The following is a 24,653-nucleotide window of genomic DNA, read 5'->3' as shown; positions in this document are numbered from 1 at the left end:
ACTAGGACATGTCAGGGATTTTCCTGATGTATGGCAACCCTAACCCAGCAGGGTTTCTCTGAACATGGAGTGGGGGAAAGCGCCATCTTGCCTCGGGTAGCATAATGCTTTGCACTAGCCCTGGTTTCGACACACATTTGTGGTCCTGAAGACAAATTTCCCAGAATTTGTGTTTGAACCGCTCCCACAGCACAACATACTTAAAATGTTTTATCTGTCTTCACCCTTAATCATAACAAGAGCAGCATAGTCTGCGTCTGTCTGTCTGTCTGTCTGCCTGTCTGTTTGTCTCCATTACTTAAAATAGTCTATCCACTTTTTCAGTACAATAATTTAATAGCTTTATCTATTTCCAAGAAAACAAAATCTGGTGGTACAGCAGTGACACCAATGGCAATAGCAAAGAAGTGCATGGCCTCCCAAAATCATAATACTTTGTGATTTGGGGTGAGCCTAATTTTTATTTGTTTAACTGTGTGTGTTTTGCTCAAAGTCTGGGATTTCGGAGGGGGAGAGAAGACAGCCGAGTAATTTTCAAAAAACGCAACACACTCCTTTGAAATAGTTGTGTTGACATTTCTCTCCTGATTTGTTATGCCTCATTGCGTTTGATGACAACACAGAACTTACAATTCCTATCATGCTCCATCAATGTATCAAGAGAACTTCATGCTCATTCAATCATGACTCATTCTTCCTTCTCGTCATACAGAAGAGGCATTTTAATGTGTCTTCATTGTTCTTGGCCAATGGATGAAGAAGAGAGAAGAGAATGAGAGCTATTATGAGGAACAGCTTTCTGGCAGTAAGAGCTGTTTGACAGTGGAACAGGCTCCCATGAGAAGTGGTTGACTCTCCTTCCTTGGAGGTTTTTAAATAGAGGTTGGCTTGCTTTAGTTGAGATGATCTAGTTGAGATTCCTGCATTGCAGGGGGCTGGACAAGATAACCCTGGTGATTCCTTCAGCCCTACAATTCTATGATTGCACATCCAGGCACATGATGCCTGGGAGCCAGTGAGGGGCCAACCATAGAAATAAGACATAGGACATCAGTATTGAGTTTTAAAAGGCCAAAAAAAACAATGAAAAAAGAAAAGCCACCTCTATTGGTCTGTCACCCCCCCCCCAACTTTATTACCTGGGTTATGAAGGGGACCTAAAGACGTTAAAGCAAAAATTATGGGATAATACACACAGTGACTTGTGATCTCGATGAAACGCAGTCTGTAGTCCATTGGCAGTAGGAGTACAATATGGGCATGTCTTTAAGTTAACACCTTACATTAAAGACCTGACAGTACCAAATTATCGAAGGTTATTTACCAAAGCCAGGCTAAACGTCTTTCCTTCTGCAGTGTTGGATGGCAGGTTGAGAGGAGTTCCCTACCAGGACAGACTTTGCTCGTGTGCTCAAGACATCGATTCTATAAAACATATTTTGCTGCACTGTGCGAAATATGAGCAAGCTAGGGCTGAACTGATATTACACTTGATGGAACCTTTCCCTGGAAAATCAGAGGCTCACTATGTCAGGTTCCTATTGGAAGACTGGACAAACACTAGAACATTAGCAATGGTGAAGTTTTTATTGGTGGCTGCAAGAACAAATGATCCCTATCTTTAAGTCTGAACAAAATGCATGTTTAACCTGGAAGGCTGTCTGAATTGTGCATTGCTTTGTAACGATTTGTTGAGTCTCTGGACCATAATAAAGATTGATTGATTGAAAATCAATTATTACAGATGTAGGTAATACCAAGGCATTTGGTATGTATCCAAGTATCAATCAGGTTGGGGTATCTAAAATAAAGCTGTCAAAACCAACTACTTCTGATGACTAGGAAGGTACACACAGAGAGAGGAAGTTAGATCTCACAGGGTCTACAAGAAATCCACCCTGTGAGAGCCACTTCCGCTGTGTCCAGCCAGGTAAAGGGGTGCAACCTATATAAGCTGGTCACATCCTGCCCTCTCTCTTATCTCTTCTCTTTGATGCTTCATCAGTGACCGGGGATGTAAGACATGTGTTGAGTCTGAGTCACAGCTCAGACTCCAATCCTAATCTAAACTATAATAAATGTCCATAACTATATTTTAAGCCTGCCTCAAGACTGCTACTGAGAACCTGAGTGAGTAAATCTATCTTTACTTATAAGAAGACTGTTTTGTGTGTTTATTGGGGGGATGGATGAAAGGGGAAAATACCAGGAAAGCCAGTCTTCAGCATCCTGGTATCTGAAGAAGTGTGCATGCACACGAAAGCTCATACCAAGAACTAACTTAGTTGGTCTTTAAGGTGCTACTGGAAGGAAATTTGTTTTGTTTTGACTATGGCAGACCAACACGGCTACCTATCTGTAACTGTTCAGCATCCTGGATTACTGAAAGGCTAAAGTTAGTTTATCAATAGCTTTCTTATTTTTGCTGACAAGGGGATGTACTCTGCTGAACTCACAAACAGTTTCTATACACATCCCTACAAGCAGCCGGTCTACTGGTTGGTAAGTAGTGTTGCAGTCGGCCCTGATGGAGGATCACTCTCTAACATTCATCAGGCGATAGATCCTGCCAGGGTTGCCATTGGGAGGGATACTATGGCCCATCAGCCCCTGTGTGGACCCCCGGACAGAAACACCCTTTCCTGGCCTTTAGAAGGGTATCTGATCAGCTAGGGATCCAACCCAATGCCTTATCCACCAAAAGTTTGGGCATTTGTTGGTAGGTGAAAACTAGCAGTGTCCATTTTGTCTGCACTCTCGCACTGGTCCCAACATGGTTGTCAGCCACTTAAGCATCACACTTCAAAAATGTGTTGCTGGATACAGAAGTACGGAAACTTAAAAATGAGAAAGAGAAAGCAAACGTCTCTGAGCTTCTAGGGAAGCTGTTTCCTCTCCCCCAAGTTAAAATCTAAGAGCTCAGCATGCAAAGGCCACAGAGATCCCAACCAATCCTTAATCCATAAATATTTAAGCAGGACCCCTTCCCCTGAAGATGCCCCCCTCCCCTGGCAACATATGCCAGTGTCTCCTTCAGCTCATAAAAACTCAATTCCCCCCGCTGCTTCTAACCACCAGAAGTCTCTGAGTGGTGATTAGTAGATTACGTGCGTCGCAAGAGCTGCCTCCAATCACTTTCTCCCTGAAAATTGCACGAGCTTGATGCAGCGGCACAGTGCCGAATGGGGTCTCTCTCGCAGGGACCTAGTCTTCATTAAAGCCTGAAGGACTTCAGGAGTTTGTTTACATGGCAGGAGGCATCCTACGCCGCGGACAACTCATCATCTTCCCCCAGGGTTTCTGCTCTTTGAATACTTAAAGGTAATCAGCAGCAGCCGACTCTGCCCAGAGTGCATCTAAGCAATTTCGCCATGTCAACTGACAACAGCTTGAAGTAATATTAGCCCCTGTTAGAGGAAGACAAGTGCTCTTTCCAGGAAATGATGCCGGAGCCCAGTGCCACTCAATAAATCAAAGCAATGGTCTCGAAAGCTTGCTATCGGTTCTGAGCCATTATGTTTGGTTGTTTGGCAGGGTTGGCTTCCAGACAGGGACTTAATAGCCTGAAGGGTCATTTGGATATCACGAAGTTGTTGGAAAGGGGAGATCTGGATTAAGTAAGGTGGTGGTGGGGACACAGGCTAGCATTTTGATGCCAACGATGTTATGTGGAAGTTGCAAATAGAAAAAGGAGACATTGATGAGGAGCACCCATCACACAATAAACACCTGTCTGGGAGCACCTGGTATGTCAAGATCCTTGTGTTTAGAGCTCTTTATAATAATCTTCTCATTCTGAAATGGCGTGATGAAGCTCAAAGAACTTTCCTAATGCATGTTGTTTAGGTCATTGATAGAACCCATTAAATAAATCACACACCAGGAGGCCTCCTATTGGAAGATCAGTCACAACTCAATGCTCCTAGCAATGTACTTTCTGAATTAGTTTGGAATCAGGATTGCAAAGGAAGGCAAGCTCTGTAAATGTTACTATTGGAGAATGCTTCACTCATTCAACAAAGCAGAAGAGAGGGCAGCGGCAGCTAGTCAGGTGGGCGAGTCCATTCAATCGGGGATGACACCTTAAATAGCCTTATAGCAGAACAACCAGATTTGGCTGTGTGACGATGTCACTGAGAATGTCAGGGCAATTGAGAAGTAAGGGTGCTGTAAGTGAATAAGCAAACTTTGTTTTTGCAAATAATGCTGAAAGGGGAATGTTTTATCACAAAAAAAACTGGGTACTTTTGTCTCCGTTCTGTTTAGATTGTGCTTTCACACGCATCAACTCTACAGAAGCCTATGAGATTTTGTAAACAAAGTGGCAGGGAAACGGAGGTATGCAACAACAACAAAATCTCAACAGCAAAATCTCAGTTGCTTCCCCGCCCGACAGTCTCTCTCCTTTTTGTTATTGTTTATTAGCTGTTTCATGATGCACCGTACAGGACCTCTTTGCTTATGGGGAAAATCGATGGCAGATGGGCTCGGCAATCAGCCTGAGGGGACAACTGAGACACAACTTCACAACTCTGAAGTGCACCGAGTTCCTTCCCTTTCATCACACTGGCTAATGGACCCATGGGAAGCCCTTCGATCCTCCTGCAGGATCAGACGGGTGGCTGACACTGAAGAGGAGACCTGCTGCTTCCTAAAGAGGGAAAGAAGAGCTTTTCCTATGGTTTGGTGGCAGAAGTCTGGCACGAGCGAGGCGAAAGGGAATTGCAAACTTGTGGCACAGCCCTGCTTGAGCTGGATCCTGAATAATAATAATATCTGTGACTTTTTGTGCATTTTCTTACCTACTTCACTGTTATAAGAAAAAAAATGCTCCTTTATGGGTACCCAAGAGCCTGTATGAATTCCTTATGTAGGTTTTCTATCAGTAGGAGAAAATAACAGAGGCCAACCAGAGAATATCGAGAAGCAAAGCAGCTAGTAAGCATGATCTTTACTAAACTGTTGCAACAGGGTCCCCAACTTCCCCACGCAGGGAGGGAGGAGAGGAACCCAGACATTGGTATGCAAGCTCTTATATAGACTTTTGAAATTGCCTACCCTGTAGCTCAAGACCCCCCCCCCCAAAAAAAATCATACATACATCACAGAAAGAGGTGGTCCCCAGCAGAAATTTGAGCGTGTTGCTTCTCTCCTGTCTGTCTGCCAGGATACCTGATAATGCCTTATCTGATTGCCTTTTCTGGATAGCCTGGCCATTCCTTTGAGATGCTAAATACTTCAGTTCCTGAATCTCTTACAGATATTGATAGTTTGCTCAGCTTAACAGATACTTGCCAGACTGTATTTACAGGGAGGTGTAACCCCCTATAGTCCAAAGACAATTGGAAAGCTTTTCTCATTTCCTTCCTCCTTGAAGATAAATATTTGAGGTCAGTTTGGAAGAGTCCAAATGACTTCAGGATTGTTCTCTTGTACTATTTCAGACATGTGGTTTACATACTTATGCATGTGTTTGCCTTGTACATTTATGAACATTTATTATATATATATATATAAGAATTCCTATAACATTCACATTTCCTCATTTGGATTGCAGCGCTGATCTTTGCGTCTCTTTGGAGAGGGTATTGTCAAGCTCAGGAACACAATGTAAGATGCCTCCAGAATCTGCACTGAGACAGCTGCTATTCATTTGGTCATGCCACAACTGCACCATACAGTCTAAGCACTATTATACCACTTTAACACTCATGGCACACACACCCCAGAAGCCTGGGAATGATAGTTTGTTGAGAGTGCTCAGGGTTGTTAGAAGACCCTTCTTCTTCTCTCCATGCTACAGCTCCCAGGGTGCTTTAGCAATCAATCTTAAAAAGCAATAGTCCATATAGTCAGACTATTAATCCTAGGGATGCTTGAGGAACATGAATGTTGGGAATCCTGAAATGAACTGGTCTAATCTGTAATCTGTAAATTATGGAATTCAGTCCATTTGGAGAGAGAGAAGATCACCATTTTGGACAGCTTCAGAGGAAAGGGTTTGTTGTTGTTTAGTCATTTAGTTGTGTCCGACTCTTCATGACCCCATGGGCCAGAGCACGCCAGGCACTCCTGTCTTCCACTGCCTCCCGCAGTTTGGTCAGACTCATGTTTGTGGCTTCGAGAACACTGTCCAACCATCTCATCCTCTGTCGTCCCCTTCTCCTTGTGCCCTCCATCTTTCCCAACGTCAGGGTCTTTTCCAGGGAGTCTTCTCTTCTCACGAGGTGGCCAAAGTATTGGAGCCTCAGCTTCAGGATCTGTCCTTCCAGTGAGCACTCGGGGCTGATTTCCTTCAGAATGGATAGGTTTGATCTTCTTGCAATTCATGGGACTCTCAAGAGTCTCCTCCAGCACCATATTTCAAAAGCATCAATTCTTTGGTGATCAGCCTTCTTTATGGTCCAGCTCTCACTTCCATACACATCACTACTGGGAAAACCATAGCTTTAACTATACTGACCTTTGTTGGCAAGGTGATGTCTCTGCTTTTTAAGATGCTGTCTAGGTTTGAAAAGGGTTATCAATAGCTATTAGCCATGAAGGCTATGTTCTGCCTCCACTCTTAGAATCCCAGTTGCTCAGGATCACAAAGGGGGAGTCTGCTCAGTGCTGGACGTGGGTACTATGGCATTCTGTGTGAGGCCAAAATTTGACAACACCACCCAACCATCACCCTGGCTTCACAACGGTGGGTAAGGAGGCACCCAGCTTTGAGAAGGAGATGCAGGGGCTCTGGGAAAGCCCTAACTATGCTTCGTGTTGAGGTAAGAGGACTCTAGGACCCCGTTAGAGCCTCATGCCTCCTTCCTAAAGCCCAATAAATAAACACACCAAGAACTCAGGCCAATGTAAGTTTCAATAGTGGGAGTGGTCCCTACTCCCAAATCAATAGTTAATAGTAACAAAAACTAATCCATTCAAAAGTATGCATTCTGACAAGGATTACAAACTCAAATAGAGATTACAAACTCAAACTATGTATAACACAATAATTTGTTTCAGAATTAGAGATAAGAGTTAATGAGTAGAGATACATTCATGTTAGTCCATAGTCAGATTCATCATGGAGGTCTTAGTTTCAATTACTGAGCAGAAGTCAGAAGTCAATTATGGATTAGAAACCTTCCTAAAGGCCAGCACCTCACTTACTGGGCTTTGAGACGGTGTCCTCTTGGCTCAGTGCCCAGTGCATGCATGTGGCTCACAGAGCTCTAAATCTGCCCCTGCTGTGCTGTTACATTCAGGTCCTGCTTGTGGGCTTCTCATATAGCCATCTGGTTGGCCCCTGTGAGAACAGGATACTGGGCTAGATAGTCCTTTGTCCTGATCCGGCAGATCTCTTCTTAGGTTTGCATGTGCCCCCTGGGCTAATCTGTGTGTCGGAATGTTGCAACACAATTCTCAACTAAAAATAAATAAAAATCCTATGAAGATACATTTAAAATGTGCATTTTAAGAGAAAATATATTAACAACTATGCATTTAATACAAATCTTCATGTAGATTCTTTTTTTCGAAAAATGCTAATTAATGCAGAAACAGACTGCTACAGACTTCGGAGTGAACACATGGAGAAGTGACATGGAAATAGAATGATTCATCCTTCCCTAGCGAAGTCTCATCTATAAAGTATTCCACTGCATTCCTTTATTTTTATTTATTTATTCATCGTATTCGTATTCTGCCCTATTTCCAAAAGTAAAAGAGAACATCTCTCTCTCTCTCTCTCTGTGTGTGTGTGTGTGTGTTTGTGTAGCAACATCATTACAAAAACTAGAATAAATATTTTCAGCTGCTGTTTAACTTTCCACGGCGGGAGCCAAATGACTATCCTCTAGGGCAAAGTTCTGCATATAGAGAATTTCCCCCCAAATTGCACTGCCTTGTATCACCATTCTTCTGGCTTTTACCACAGCCAGGACCACAAGCAGAGGATCCTCTGCTGACTTCTATATATATAGTCCAGGTGGTAGTAGTGAAGGTTTTTCCCCAAGCACTTTTGTCATTTAGGACCTTGTATGGTCTGAAGCTCAACATAAAAAAAAAATGAAGTTCATGGCCACTGGGCCCATCACCTCCTGGCAAATAGAAGGGGAAGAAATGGAGGCAGTGAGAGATTTTACTTTCTTGGGCTCCATGATCACTGCAGATGGTGACAGCAGTCACAAAATTAAAAGACGCCTGCTCCTTGGGAGAAAGGCGATGGCAAAGCTAGACAGCATCTTAAAAAGCAGAGACATCACCTTGCCAACAAAGGTCCGTATGGTTAAAGTCATGGTTTTCCCAGTAGTGATGTATGGAAGTGAGAGCTGGACCATAAAGAAGGCTGATCACCAAAGAATTGATGCTTTTGAATTATGGTGCTGGAGGAGACTCTTGAGAGTCCCATGGACTGCAAGAAGATCAAACCTATCCATTCTGAAGGAAATCACCCTGAGTGCTCACTGGAAGTACAGATCCTGAAGCTGAGGCTCCAATACTTTGGCCACCTCAAGAGAAGAGAAGACTCCCTGGAAAAGACCCTGATGTTGGGAAAGATGGAGGGCACAAGGAGAAGGGGACAACAGAGGATGAGATGGTTGGACAGTGTTCTTGAAGCTACAAACATGAGTCTGACCAAACTGCGGGAGGCAGTGGAAGACAGGAGTGCCTGGCGTGCTCTGGTCCATGGGATCACGAAGTGTCGGACACAAGTAACAACTAAACAACAACAACATGCTAACAGCAAAACATTGAATCAGGTCTGTTAGCTCACGGGTTTTCCTTCTTCTTATACCAATATGGCACTTTATGCCAGAGTTTAATAACCAGAGAACATTTGGTAGGCTACATTACAATGATGTAATCCTAAATATTGACATTTTAAAAACAAATGAAGAGATATTGTCAAATGCATTGCGTGTTTCTTACATTTAATCAATGCTCTTTTTCTAGAAAAAGAGATGCCGGAACTCACCTCGTTCATTTTCTTAGAATGGCAATGACACTCACCTGAGAGGTGCCGGAACTGAGTTCCTGTGAGTTCCCTCTGAAGAAAAGTCCTGCATATAATAAAAATGTAAGCGTGTCATCACGCAGTCTGCTTTAGAGGATTTGTAGTGGCACATCACAACCCTGGATTTGCATAAAGTCAGAGCTCAGTTCCCATTGGAGGATTTGTAGTGACATGTCACACTCCTAGATTTGCATTAATTTAGGTAGCGGTAGGGGAGCAAATGTGAAAGCAGAAAGCAGTGTCCCTGGCATGGGAGCAAGAAAGGAGGGATAATAAGCATTATTTTGGAAGCTATTTTGGTCCCTGCCCCCCATCCTGCCCTGCTGTTGCTGCCCAATGGCTACTTTTAAGGCAAAAAGCATACCTGGATGTAATGGTTCTAGGGGTTGCTCGTGCGTAAATCAACACCACACCTGGCTAGGTTACCTGGGTGAACCCTTTCTGTCTGGACAGCCTCTCACCCGTGGCTGTCTCAATCGCTGGAAGAATCCGTCAGTGGGCGTTTCTTGAACTTCTTCCAGCAAAGAAGCTCTTTGACGCCTAGTCGCCGTCTACTCTCCCTGCGCGGAAGCCTTCTGCGCAGGGAGGGTGTGGGCAGCAGAGGACCTGTGCTCTCCCCGCTGGTCTCTGGCAAGGAGTCATGGAGCCTCCTCGCCGATTCCCCCATCTGCCCCCCTTCTCCACTGGTGCTACGCTGAATTCCTTCCCCAGCAGATGGGCTGCTTCTCTCCCTCCCGGGACGCTCTCCGGAACCCCTCTGGAGCCCTCCCTCTCCCTCTGGCTCCGATGGCAGTTCTCTGACACTGGAGAATTTTGGCTCAGCCCCAACCAGTAATGGCCAAGAACACTCTAGTGACCATTCACTGGCATAAGAGATAACAGGACTCAATCGATCCTTGATCATGCTAAACCTTTCTCATGTAGTCAGCTTTGCCTACATGGGAATGCATCACACTCTTCAATCTTAGCTGTTTGCTAGAAACATAAAGCAATAACACAACATATTGACTTACTAAATTCAATACTTTGATATATAGTATTACACCGCCTGGTATCTTAACGTTCAACAGAAACCATAATTGGCAATGGTCATTAAGATAACAGAACAGGCTTGGGTTTTTAAAACCAAATTTCATTCCAGATCTAATATATTCTCTTGTTTCTCTCCAGATCCCACCCTGACTTCTTTTTCTCTTTCTTTTACTGTGCTAGCCTGCCAAGTCAAAATGCCACAAAAAAATCTGGATTAAAGGCAGAGTTGGGGGAGATCTTTCCTTCAGTTCATAGCTAGCAGCTAACGTCCCTAATTTGCATTTTCCAAAGCCAAACAAACTGAAATTTGTGCATCCTTTGAAATTTGCACTTGTGTGAATTTTGCAACACAGTTATCCAGCCACGTCATATGTTCAAAAATGCACATACCGGAGTGAATTGTGCACAAAGTGTGGATATTGGTGAATAAAACATGCCAAGGTTCATTATGCTAGGGAAAATTGCTTTGCATATTGCCTATGTTAGGCAAAATTGCATATAAAACTGTGTATATTAGGAGAAAATCACACTAAACTTCTGATGAATTTTCATGAGGACTCTTTTATATATAAAAAAAGAACTGCAGACTGATTTTGAAAGGTGAAGAACTGAACTTAACATGGGAAGAATGAGAAATTGAGAGAAAATGGAATTGACATATTCGCTCGTCCCTATTTGAAGGGCAAGGGACTCCGCAGATTCAGTGGCTTCCAGGTCTCCAAGTAGAGGAGCTCACAGATGTGGAAGCAAATGGCACAGCAAAGGCTTTCGAAGAAATATTGATTGTGTGTGTGTGTGTTCCGTAAGGGGACATAAGCGAGCACATCTTCTTCCCATGACTTTTGCTAAAGAAGCACACGGTGCGGATTGCCATGATAACTAAATTTATTATTAACTGTGTATTTCATGATGTTAGTGACAATATGTTAATGTGATTTTTCACGTCCTCCTGCAGCGAACAGATGGCTCCTTTTACTTTACTTTCCACATCAAGTGTGATTATTTCTTGGTGCCAAAAGCCGCCTGCCGCTCCTCGGTCTCCAGTCTAATTTTTTATGTTGGTAAAACACAGCAGGACTTGTTATCTGTTGGATGGCATCTTAATAAAAGGAGACATGCCAACATATTGACATCATGTTCAAGGGGAAATTTCATCCCTCCTGACCCTCACCCCTTCCTGCCTCTGCCCTCTTTACTTCCCAACATTCCCCCCCCCTCTCTCTCTCTCTCTCTCTCTCTCGAAATGAAAACAAAGAATGATTCCACCAGCTTCAAGAGCCTTGATTGCTGCATTTGGGCCTCATGCCAAATGGTCGATCCGGCCCCCTTTTGTTCTCATACCGCGCACCTCACTCAGGGCTCTGATCTCTCGTCCTGTGTAATGATAATTAGCCATAACACATTCAGAAGTCAAATGTAAGCAGGAATATATTAACACTGAGATCAGTGCTGGGGTAATTTTCATTGGGAAAATGACAAAGAAAATGACACACACACAAAATTAAAATATCAGTTGTGGAAGATTCACAGTATAACTTTCAATTCCATGAAGGGTACATTTATTTGTTTTTTCCAATCACGAGCAATAACATCTTACCACAAAGCTGCCATTTACAGGAAGTAAACAGCATGGATTCGATTGAATGTTGGCTAAATTTTGTGCCTTCACCTGGTACCAAAGAGATAACAGAGATGGTGCAACCCAGGTGGGCCTGCTTGGAGACAGGGTTTCAGGGATGAGGCACCAGAAATATTTGTCACATTTGTAACCCCTTCTCACCTTTATTCCAATGAGCTCAAAGCAGCACAAATTGGGTGTGTTGGCATGTTTCCTGTTCATTTTATCTTCACAGTACCTTTGTGGGGTAGGTGAAATCACTTGACCACTGTGGGCATCCTAAGCATGAAGCTTGTTTATTTAATATAATTTAAAGACTGCTTAATAATAATAATAAAAATCTCCATGCAGTTTAAATAAAACATAAGATGGACCTCTCTGAGTTAAATAAGATTTGTACATCACACACTGGCTTTTATGCCATCTATAGTTTGTGCATGGGGACACAGGTGGTGCTGTGGTCTAAACCACAGAGCCTAGGGCTTGCTAATCAGAAGGTCGGCGGTTCGAATCCCCGCGATGGGGTGAGCTCCCGTTGCTCGGTCCCTGCTCCTGCCAACCTAGCAGTTTGAAAGCACGTCAGAGTGCAACCTAGCAGTTCAAAAGCATGAAGTGCAAGTAGATAAATAAGTACCACTCCGGTGGGAAGGTAAATGGTTTTTCCTTGTGCTGCTCTGGTTCTCCAGAAGTGGCTTAGACATGCTGGCCACATGATCCGGAAGCTGTCTGTGGACAAACGCCGGCTCCCTCGGCCAGTAAAGCGAGATGAGCACCGCAACCCCAGAGTCGTCCGCGACTGAACTTAACGGTCAGGGGTACCTTTACTTTTATAGTTTGTGCATAGTAGTCCAAAACAGAGCTGAAAAGAATATTTGCAAATACTTGAACTTTGGACAAAATTCCACTGCTGACATTTTTGAATGCAAGGAAAGAAAGAAATTCGGCGGCTGAATCTGCATTTTGAATTTATGATTTCTCCCTAGTTAATCATGTCTCTGTGTTAAATCATGTGGTGCCTGGGAGGTCATAGTATTTTGCAGATCTTTTCCCCCCATGGGCAGAGAGGGAGATCCACCCCTGGGGATGAGGGGGTTGCTCTCAGAAGCCCTCTCCACCTGCAAGAGAAGGCTGTAGCCCATTGGAACACCATTTGTTTCGATGCATATAGAAACCTCCAAGCCAGGCTAGGCCTCTCTAATCTTGTAACAAGATTAGCCATGTTCCTATTGTTTCTTTGTAGTGCCTTATCTTGCAAATACACATTCCACCATGTCTGCATAAGAGAAGGGACACATGCTCTGTTCCATGTCCTAAACAGCCTCAAGGTAAACCCATATAAGGAATGGAATGCAAAGAGATTGCGTGCAGCAAGGTGCTGCTTAGAAAGTGTTCTTCGTGTGCTTGCTTAATTAATATGTACAAGGAAAGACCATATATGGTACTACTAGTAGTAGAAACTTTTGCAATAGTAGGGCATTGTAACTTTGGATTGGAGGAAGTTTATACATATGTATTGTTTTAACAGATAACATCTATGTACGTTAAGGAACTCCTCCCCTGGGGAGTTGCTCAGCCTTTGGAGACTAATCCTTCAGCCTCAAAAGTTGCTTTTTGCAACAGTTTCACATGCAGAGGGCTGGGAGAAAACCATGTCTGAAGTTCTGGAAAGCAGCTGCCCATCAGTGCAGATAAATGCTGAGCAGGACAGACCATTATAAAGCTTTGGAACTCAGGAATGATGGGGAAGAATGCCGCCACCCCTGGAGCTCACATATGTATTTCCCCTCCAGCTTCTCCCTACATCTTCCATCCTGGCTGATGTTAAGACTAGCAGGGCCTTGTATATGGCTGTCCTAAAGCTGCCCTCATTATATCGCTTGTTAGACTTGTTGTCATCTCTTGACTGTCTTGGCCCCACCAAAGGAGGGGTCTCATAAGCCACCGGTTTGCAAATATTAAATACTGTTGCATGTCACCTATCCAATATTAAATGCCAGCAATGTCCATCAAAGCTGAACTCTCACATTTCAGATACTGAGATTATATATCAAAGGATGTCAACAGATACAGAAATTGAAATAATATTTAACATCAAACGTTGCAGAGGAGAATTTAAGGAGCATGCTTAGCAGTAAATTAGTTGGAACATTAGTTCACTCTAAGCTTTGTCTTTTAAAAAAGGCAAAAATATTTTCTCCTGTTTGACATACTTTAGTCCTAAATTTGCCACTTCTTGGTGTGTGTGTGCTTTTTAAAATATATATATATATATTCTGACAACAGAATGGGTGGCCTTTCAAGCTGAACAGTGCAGCAAGCCCACGTAACCTTAATGACAGAATTAAACTCTTCATTAGGCGTCATTTTGGTGGCTGGAATGTAGTCTGTCTCCTGATAATGTCTGGTGTCATTTAAAGCAAATTAATTTCTCATTTCTTGCTGATGGTCATAATTCTCAGCGTGGGACACATTACCAATGACCTTAAGGATGGACAGACAACAAACACCATTAGCAGAGCAAGAGAATTAAAACACAGACACACATGCAAGCCATGGCTATATAGCAAAGGACTGTTCTCCGTCACTCTTCCTCTGGCTTTTGAAACCTCATTTTCATAATTTAATTTACTTGATATTGGTCAATTACAGACCTCTTTCCCCTTAGGCTCCTGGATAGCCTCTGTATACTCTATTATAAAATTGGTTAATTAATAATTCCTCTTGATTGCCACTAAGCAGACCTACACGGTTAAATTAAAAGGCTGTAGCTTCATTACACACACTTTCTGAGATGCTGAATCACGTGCTGGACTTCACAAGTAAGCGTGTGCACACGGGGAGGAGCCACAGACACATAGAGTGTACTCTCATAGCATTATAATTTCATTCCGAGCTGCTTATGAAGGTAGAGCATATTCCATAAGATCACAAGAAGAACCCTGATGAATTGGATGTGTCAAAGGCCTCTCTAGTCCAGCATCTTGTACTCACAGTGGCCAACCAGATGCCCATAGGAAGCCCATATGCAGAGCATGAGCATGACAGTGCTCTGCCCACCTGCAGAAATTCCAGCGACAGGAATTCAGAGGCAAAGGTAGGATAAAGGCATCATGGCTAGTAGCCATTCAAGGCCATATCCTTCACAAATTTTCTCTAATCCTATATTAGGTAAAGGGTAAAGGGGACCCCTGACCATTAGGTCCAGTCATGACCTACTCTGGGGTTGCGACGCTCATCTCACTTTGTTAGCCGAGGGAGCCAGCATAGAGCTTCCATGTCATGTGGCCAGCAGGACTAAGCTGCTTCTGGTGAACGAGAGCAGCACACGGAAACACCATTTACCTTCCCGCCGGAGCGGTACCTATTGATCTACTTGCGCTTTGACATGCTTTCGAACTGCTAGGTTGGCAGGAGCAGGGACCAAGCAACGGGAGCTCACCCCGTCACAGGGATTCGAACTGCCCACCTTCTGATCAGCAAGTCCTTGGCTCTGTGGTTTAACCCACAGCGCCACCCACGTCCCTAATCCTATATTAAAGTCCTCCATATTGGTAGTGAATTTTGCGGTAGTGAATTTCGTTTTAGCCACCCTGAATAATTAGGTATCATATAATCATATTATCATAGAGCTGAAAGGGATTCTGAGGATCATCTAGTCCAACCCCCTGTAAGGTAGGAAAAATGCAGTTGTCCCATATAGGGATCGAACCTGCAACCTAGTGAATTATCAGCATTACGCTCTGTAAGGGACCATGCTGAGGACGGATGCACTGAGGAGGATTGGTGGGAGCCACCTCATCCCCCCAATCTTGAATCTTCCCAAGAGCAGGAGGACAGTATAGATTTGGAACAGTGGTTTGCAGAGGGGCATAGTTCAGAAGGCAGAAGCTGGGAAATACTGGATGGGGAACAGCTAGCAGAAGAAACACTAGAAGAGAAAGAGTTAACAGATTCACAGTCTCTGGATAGCATCCAACTCCTTCTCCAAATTCACAGAGAGCTCGGAAAGTGCCAGAACAGAAAGCGCAGAGGGTACAAACTCAGATTACAAGAAGTAGGAGTGACGTAGATTAATAGAGATAGAGGGGGGAGTGTCCCTTAATTGGGAGCACCGCCATTTCTAGAAGATGTGTTCTTTGTTCTCTCGCTGTAATTATTAAAGTTTCTAACTGGTAAGATGTTCCTTTCATTCCTGCTTGTTTACTGCCATGGGGGAGGAAGCCAATTCACTGTGCCCGACATGCTCTAACCAACTCAGCTATGTGCAAACTTGCAATCCAACATGGAATTTCTCCTAACATGTACATTTTTGCATTAAAATGCATTTTTTGTATGTCATCATCAATAACATATGTATGTTTATGCACACTTTCTCCTAATATATAATGTTTGAACACATTGTTTGGTTGGATAACTGCACTGCAAAATTCAGAGACGTGCAAATTTCAAAGGATACAGTCATGGAACTGTAGAATTGAAAGGGACCCTGAGAACCATCTGTCCAACCCTCTGCAATGCAGGAATTTTGCCTACAGCCTCCTTGGATAGGCTTGAACCACTAACCTTCTGGTTAATAGCCAGACACACTGACCCATTACACCGAAGAGATTCAGTTTCAGTTTCTGTATTGGCTTGAGATGTGCAAATTAGGTTGCTTCTCATAAACAACACCATAACAGCATGTTGGGCAGAAGATGCCATAGTTGTTGTTGTTGTTTAGTCATTTAGTCATGTCCGACTCTTCGTGACCCCATGGACCAGAGCACACCAGGCACTCCTGTCTTCCACTGCCTCCTGCAATTTGGTCAAACTCATGTTGGTAGCTTCAAGAACTCTGTCCAATCATCTCGTCCTCTGTCATCCCCTTCTCCTTGTGCCCTCCATCTTTCCCAACATCAGGGTCTTTTCCAGGGAGTCTTCTCTTCTCATGAGGTGGCCAAAGTATTGGAGCCTCAGCTTCAGGATCTGTCCTTCCAGTGAGCACTCAGGGCTGATTTCCTTCAGGATGGAGAGGTTTGATCTTCTTGCAGTCAATGGGACTCTCAAGAGTCTCCTTCAGCACCATAATTCAAAAGCATCAATTCTTTGGTGATCAGCCTTCTTTATGGTCCAGCTCTCACTTCTATACATCACTACTGGGAAAACCATAACTTTAACTAGACAGACCTTTGTCGGCAAGGTGATGTCTCTGCTTTTTAAGGTTCTGTCTAGGTTTGACATTACCTCACCCCAATAGTACCCAAGGCACCACTTTTGTCTCTGGCTTAACCCATCTCTAGAATGTTGTGTCCACATGATTACCCAGAAGGGAATGTGGTTCTTAAGCTGAGAAAGGTTCCTCACCTCTGGTTTCACACATAAAATCATTTGAAAGAGGAGTACAGTACCTGGGATTGATACTCTATGGGTCCTATGTTTCTCCTAGTTTAATTTGTTTTTAAAAACCATCGGGTCCTTTGCTGCTTGAGTCTGAAAAATCCCTTTTATCACTTCAGTTATGTACTATATGTGAAAACCTTTCCACACATGGCTGCCATCCCTCTCCCACTCCCTACAGAACCAACAACTGTCAGTTTCTACTTTATTCACTATTTTGCTCTTCTTGCATGGCTGGAGATTTATGATATATAAAGATTTGAGGCACAATAGGACACAATCGAGCAACAGGCTCCAAGGAACTTGTTAGTCCTGACTAAGGTTCTGCTTTCAACGAGATTTGTTAAAAATAAATAAAATAAACAACATTTAAAACACAAGTCACAGCGACTGACACCATCAGATTTATTGGAATGCAAGGGCAGGAAACAAAGTTAAGCACTCATGCTGGGAAGTCAACATGTAACATTTTTGCATTAAAAAATTATGAATGACCGGCAGGCAGATCCCCATCTGCTTTGCAGAATAATTATGTGATCTGTACTGCACCAAGCATACTGAACGTGAACTTAAAAAGATTCTTCACAGGAATGACATTGTATCATGCCAAGCAAAGCAATAATGCTCTCTACACTTCACTTCAACAATTGCCAAAGAAGGTTTTTAAATGAGCACTTACGATTTCTGATGGTTGTTGGCTACTAGGTACTGAACATCCCCACCCTCACGGGTGGAGCTGGAAAATAATGGTTTGGGAAACAGACAGGTGCAATAACTGGCTTTTAAAAAATTCATCTGGTTGGCAAGAAGCAGGCAAGAATGTCTGCAAGAACTACATCTTGTTCGCTTTTGGAGGGACCAACTGATGTTGCTTTAGAGGCTAGGACTGTCTAGTTGCTCACCTGTTTCCCCTACTCAACTTATATAATTGCATGTAAGTCAGTCTTATAGCACCATAAGTCTCCAGTACTCTTTCAACATGGAAAATCAACCCACGAAAGGCTTTTGTTTGTGTCTCATCTCTCAGGAAAATAGGTGCTTGAACCAACATTAACAAGAGCTGCAGTAGAATAGTTACTGAACTAGTGGGAACATCAGCTGCCCAGTTTTTCTTTGGCAATGTGAACATTTTAAGGGATGCTTCCGATGGTCTCATCTGATCTTCTTCCTAGCTTTTAGAGTTCAGAATTACCTAGTTGTATTCCCTCCCCTTTGTAAATTATTTTTTATTTGCAAATTTAATTAATAAAAGGAAGGTGTAAGGTAAATAAAAGAAAATAAAGAAAAAATAATAATAGTAATACCTCTAATACTGCTAATAATAATAATAATAATAATAATAATAATAATAATAATAATTTAGAATTTATACACTGGCCATCTAACTGGGTTGTCCCAGCCACTCTGAGTGGCTTCTAACATAATATAAAAACACAGCAAAACATCAGACATTAAAAACATCCTGATACAGGGCTGCCTTCAAATGTCTTTGGAAAATCATGTAATTGTTTATCTCTTTGACATCTGATGGGAGGGTGTTCATACAAATAATACTAATAATAACACAAAAACACAAAAACAAACACACCACCAGTTCACATTCTGGATATAGTAACTATCTGCAAATGGCTTCACCTGGACAGGTGAGAGTTCACCTGGCTCCACCTGGACAGGACAAAGACAGTTCCAAGAGCACCCCTAAGCATCACCTGTTCTTTCAGAGGAACTGCAACCCTATCCATAAGATTTCCAGGACTAATATGTGAATCAGCATGCAGCAATCCTTCTGTTTTTATACTTCTCCGAAGGAGGTCAGCTGCAGAATGCACATTCAATGCAACAAAGTTAACAAAACAAAACAAAAATCAAAAGAAAACATTACTAAAGGAAATCAGATATAAATTACACATTTTCAAAAAGCATAATTAACAAGAGAATGAAATATTGTCATAAGCATAAAGCATATCTGCAGTTGTGGTTGCCATTCCTGCCAGTGGTGGTTCCTCGCAGGAGGTGGCTGTGGAAGTTGTGGACTTGATGACTTGGGTCTGCACTAAGAGATTGTCAAGATGGTCTTTGTATGGTTCTGCTGTATATGTCATGGCCCAAGTTCATAATTAGTTTATAAATCCCCCTAGTTAATATTCAGTTCAGGAGTAGTGGAAGGCAGGGCAGAACAAGCCCATTTAACAATAAATCGGGCAAATCCACTCATCTATACAGTTATGCTCCAACTCCAAAAGTAGGGTGAAAGTAGGCTTGTGCATGTTTTAAAGAGAGGTGCAAGTCAAAATATGTTTGGAGAAGAGCAAAAGGTTGGGCAGGTCTCAGGTTCAACACCTGGAATCTCCAGTTGGACTGGGAGAGTCTCTTGCCTGAAACCCTGAAGAGACGCTTCCAGTCAGCGTAGACAATATTGAGTTTGATGGACCGTTGGTCTGATTTGGCATAAGTCAACCTCCTCTGCTCCTCTGCCAGATTTTTAAATGTATGATAAGGATCCTTCACATTCTCAGAGGTACACTGATGTATGACCAGCTCATATGTTCCATGGCTAAGCTGAAGCACTCAGAACAGGGCTGAGCCCTGGCACAAATTAATCCAATCCCTAATTATGAGTCCTGAACAATTAACACCAGGAAAAATGTTCCCTTTTCCATTGCTGACCATCCAGTCTATTAGTAACATTGCTGAGAGTTCAAGGAAGCAGTGGAGATTTCATTACATCTGTCTCTGCTTTCCTGTAGCCTATTAATCACTTTTTCACAAGATGTCATCCGAGTTAATGATGTGATCCATTTCACCACCGTAGGTGACTGTTTATCTTTCCAATGTCATAAGATAATTCCGGCAGCTTAATCTTGGTCAATAATGCAAACTACGGCACTCTCTTGTGTCAATGGTCCTCTTCAATAACAAATTCGTGGGAGGAAGGTGCGAGGGTTGGCGCCTGTGTGCGCCATGTGCACTTATGCACGAGGCTGTGGAAATTCCATGATCCTGTTGACCAGGGGTTCGCGGCATTTACTGGCTGACTATTTGCAGCATACCCTGTGTGCGCATGTGTCTGTGTGCACGCAGATAGGCCAAGAAGTTACCCAACAGGCAAGCTGGAGACAGATGACGGAAGGCAGCAGAGCTACCTCACTCATTAGACCACTTGAGGCAATGTCTGGCTTCAGGGAATCTGATCCCTCCAACTGTGGGCATCCAAGGATTAGATAAACAAGAAGAGTTCTTACTGAGTTTTCTATTCAATGTTCACAGAGAGAGGGGTGGCGCTGTGGGTTAAACCACAGAGCCTAGGACTTGCCGATCAGAAGGTTGGCAGTTCGAATCCCATTATGATGTTTAAAATGAGACTCCCAAGAGAGGATGGGGGAAAGTCCCAAAATTCGGAGAATCTCTCTATATAGAAATGTCTTGTTAAAAGGTAAAGGTACCCCTGCCTGTAGGGCCAGTCTTGACAGACTCTAGGGTTGTGCGCCCATCTCACTTAAGAGGCCGGGGGCCAGTGCTGTCTGGAGACACTTCCGGGTCACGTGGCCAGCGTGACAAAGCTGCATCTGGGGAGCCAGCACAGCACACGGAAACGCCGTTTACCTTCCCACCAGTAAGCGGTTCCTATTTATCTACTTGCACCCGGGGGTGCTTTCGAACTGCTAGGTTGGCAGGCGCTAGGACCGAGCAACGGGAGTGCACCCCGCCGCGGGGATTCGAACCGCCGACCTTTCGATCGGCAAGCCCTAGGCACTGAGGCGTTTACCCACAGCGCCACCCGCGTCCCTTCCAATGTCTTGTTAGTTAGTGTTTATTTGTACTTTGTATTTGTAAAACCAATACAAATTATTTCACAAAAGAGAGAGAAAACAACGGAAGCAGCTCTCCATAGATTAGGATTCACTGGTAATGTAGTACCAGCACCAAAGAGAGAAAATATTAACTTGTACATATACTGTAGTATGGCTGAGCTAAAAAAGCCAATGCAATTCTGGGCTGCATCAATAGGAGTATAGCATCTAGATCAAGGGAAGTAATAGTGCCACTGTATTCTGCTCTGGTCAGACCTCACCTGGAGTACTGTGTCCAGTTCTGGGCACCACAGTTCAAGAAGGACACTGACAAACTGGAACGTGTCCAGAGGAGGGCAACCAAAATGGTCAAAGGCCTGGAAACGATGCATTATGAGGAACGGCTAAGGGAGCTGGGCATGTTTAGCCTGGAGAAGAGGAGGTTAAGGGGTGATATGATAGCCATGTTCAAATATATAAAAGGATGTCACATAGAGGAGGGAGAAAGGTTGTTTTATGCTGCTCCAGAGAAGCGGACATGGAGCAATGGATCCAAACTACAAGAAAGAAGATTCCACCTAAACATTAGGAAGAACTTCCTGACAGTAAGAGCTGTTTGACAGTGGAATTTGCTGCCAAGGAGTGTGGTGGAGTCTCCTTCTTTGGAGGTCTTTAAGCAGAGGCTTGACAACCATATGTCAGGAGTGCTCTGATGGTGTTTCCTGCTTGGCAGGGGGTTGGACTCGATGGCCCTTGTGGTCTCTTCCAACTCTATGATTCTATTATTCTAAAGCTATAAACAACAAAAAATCAATTTATAATGCATGCCAATACAATGAAACAATAGCAGCCTAGTAGTAATGGGTGAGCTCTCAGCTCAGAATTAGGCTTTGATATGCTCAGCTACTTCCCATGCACAAGAGGCCTTGGGTGCATGTAATTCTTCATGGTGCCTGACATACATAGTATTGACTTGGGGTTAAGGGAAACTATATTTCCCAGGTTCCCAACAGCTGGGATGCTGCCACAGTAGTGCTCAAGGCACCAGGGAAAGTGAGGAAGTACACTTTCTTCATATATTGTATTACAGTGTAAGCTGCCCTGTGATGCTTGGATGAAGGGTGGACTAATAATAATAATAGAGGAATAGGAATAGGAATAGGAATAGGAATAGGAATAGGAATAGGAAGAAGAAGAAGAAGAAGAAGAAGAAGAAGAAGAAGAAGAAGAAGAAGAAGAAGAAGAAGAAGAAGAAGAAGAAGAATTACTATTGCATAGTACTGGACTAGGACCTGGGAGACCAGCATTCAAATCCCTACTGAGCTATGAGGTTTACTAGATGATCTTGGAAAAGCCATTATTGTGTAGCCCCACCTGCTTCATGGTGTTGTGGTGAGGAGTGAACCATGTACACCCTCTTGAGCTCATTGGAGCAAAGGTGGGGTATAAATGTGAACTTCTGCTCGGTTTGCAATGTGCGCTGGAGAAATTTGCATTCCAAACCAAGTAAGTGCAAGTTTTGGTGACGTCGCTACTTCAAATCCGCATTCTCGCACCATCATCTTTAGCAATGATACGAAGAGGTCAAGAACACATTCTCTCAAATGCAAAGCAAGTGTAATTAGGAGTGCTGATGAAGAGATATTTCTGTACCATTAAGCACTGAGTTGTATGTTTCATTGATCTTCCCTGCATGCTATGACAGGATGCAGCTGTCCAGCTGTCCTCTGGACCCATCGCAGAGAATAACCTGCTCCTGGGTCACCACCTCTCAGGAGAGGAACATTCGGTACCAGCTCTTGAGCTGGAGGGCATAGAAAAAGATAGTTGATGGCATGGTTTCTCTGGCGCAGCAAGGGGTCAGCCCAAGGTCTTACTGACTGGGTATCACCTGTCTTCTAGAAGGAAGACATATAATGACCTCCTTGTGCCAAGCTGACAACTGCCTTTTTGCCTCAAAGCACACATTGCTTTGTAAACGTACAGCAGGACTAGAATAATAATAAAAACACCATTGCCTTTGGTAGCCCTGTGCTCCTTCTGGGCTGACATAAACAGCAGAGTACACATTTATCTGTACAGTTGGCATACTGCTTATTAACAGCAATTTGTATACTAAATCTGAATCATAAATAAGTGTGTAAAAAAGATCAATAGCGTACACAAGCACAACAGAAATATTCAGTAAAACTTCCTACAAGTAGCTGTTCGTACTTTTATCATTAAATCACCCTAGGTCCCTGTCAGGAGAAAAGGCTAGAGATAAATAAATTAACAACAACAACAACTCAGTAAGATTATAGAAGGTTAAGTGAAAGTGAGCAGTGCACAAAACAAAGAAATGGATGATTGTTGGATATCAGAGTTCCTTAAGTCAGTTTATTTCAGTGGTTCTGCTCTGAGTATCATTTTGCTGGATCTTACTCACCGTTTTGAAGAGGCATTAAAATGCTATACTGTCTCAGCCTAAGTAAGGATCTGTGAATATGTCAATTTCAATTTCTCTCTGTTTTTCATTATCCCAAATTTAAGTTCAGTTTTCTACATCAGTTTATGATTTATTTATTTTTGAAGATCCTCGTGAAAATCCGGCAGCATCTCAGTGGACATTTATCCTAATACATGCATGTATGTATGCAATTCTGTTTAATACAACTTTTTAAATGCAAAGCATTTTTTTCCTAATATCATACATTTCTTCTATGTTATTTTCACTAACGTGTTATGTTTATGCAGTCTTTACCATATTATATGCATTTCTGTGCACATTCCCCAGATGGAGAGATGTAATGCAAAATTCAGAGAAGCGTGAATTTTGAAGAATGGTTGTGTTTCAGTACACAAATTCTTTGGGGTTGTGCAAGTTTAGGTAGGTTTGCCTTTATTCAATTTCTGCCTCATCCTTAGAGCCTTCCAAAGTGTGGGTGCTACCACCAAGAAGGTCTGCTTTGATGTTGTCACCAGGTGACAATCCATTGATCATGGACTAGCCAACAGAGCCCTCCCCAGAAGATCTTAGAGACTGGCTCAATCTGTACTGCGTGAGGTGGATCCAAGTTGTTCAAGGCCTTAAATGTCAAGAACAAAACCCTGAGCAAGTAGCTCTAGTCCAGCACCAGAATTGACTGACAGTTCTGATACAGAAGTTGCTTGGATCTCATTGACCTGAGTCGGGTGCAAATACAGTACAGTGGTACCTTGGTTTTCAAACGCCTTGATACTCAAACGCCTTGGTTCCCAAACACCAAAAACTGGGAAGTAAGTGTTTCGGTTTTTGAACTTTTTTGGAAGTCGAACATCCAATGTGCCTGTCAGCTATTGTTTCCGGGGTGTCTGCCCAATCAGAAGCTGCGCCTTAGTTTTCGAACATTTCGGAAGTCAAATGGACTTCTGGAATGGATTAAGTTTGGCACTTTTGTTTTTGCTATTTATTTTGCATTTTTATTTTTGCTATTTATTTTGCATTTTTGTTTTTGAGGCTTTTTCGGTTACTATGTTATTTGTGACTGCGTGGAACCCAGTTCAGCTACTGATTGATTGATTGTGTGACTGTGGAAATGGATAAAAATCCAAACAGTGACTATCATCAGTGCAAGTAAGGGGGGCGGATATTTTTATTTTTATCATCTGCAGTAGTGTCTATTTTATAGTACAGCACATTGATTATTGTTTTCATTTTATGGCTCAATGCTCTTGTCAGATAGTAAAATTCATGTTAAATTGCTGTTTTAGGGGTTGTTTTTAAAAGTCTGGAACGGATTAATCCATTTTGCATTACTTTCTATGGGAAAGTGCACCTTGGTTTTGGAACGCTTTGGTTTTGAAACGGACTTCTGGA

This window comes from Podarcis melisellensis (genome assembly GCF_964234715.1).
Source record: "Podarcis melisellensis genome assembly, chromosome: 9".
Taxonomy (NCBI): Eukaryota; Metazoa; Chordata; class Lepidosauria; order Squamata; family Lacertidae; genus Podarcis; species Podarcis melisellensis.
This window is presented reverse-complemented; position numbering follows the sequence as displayed.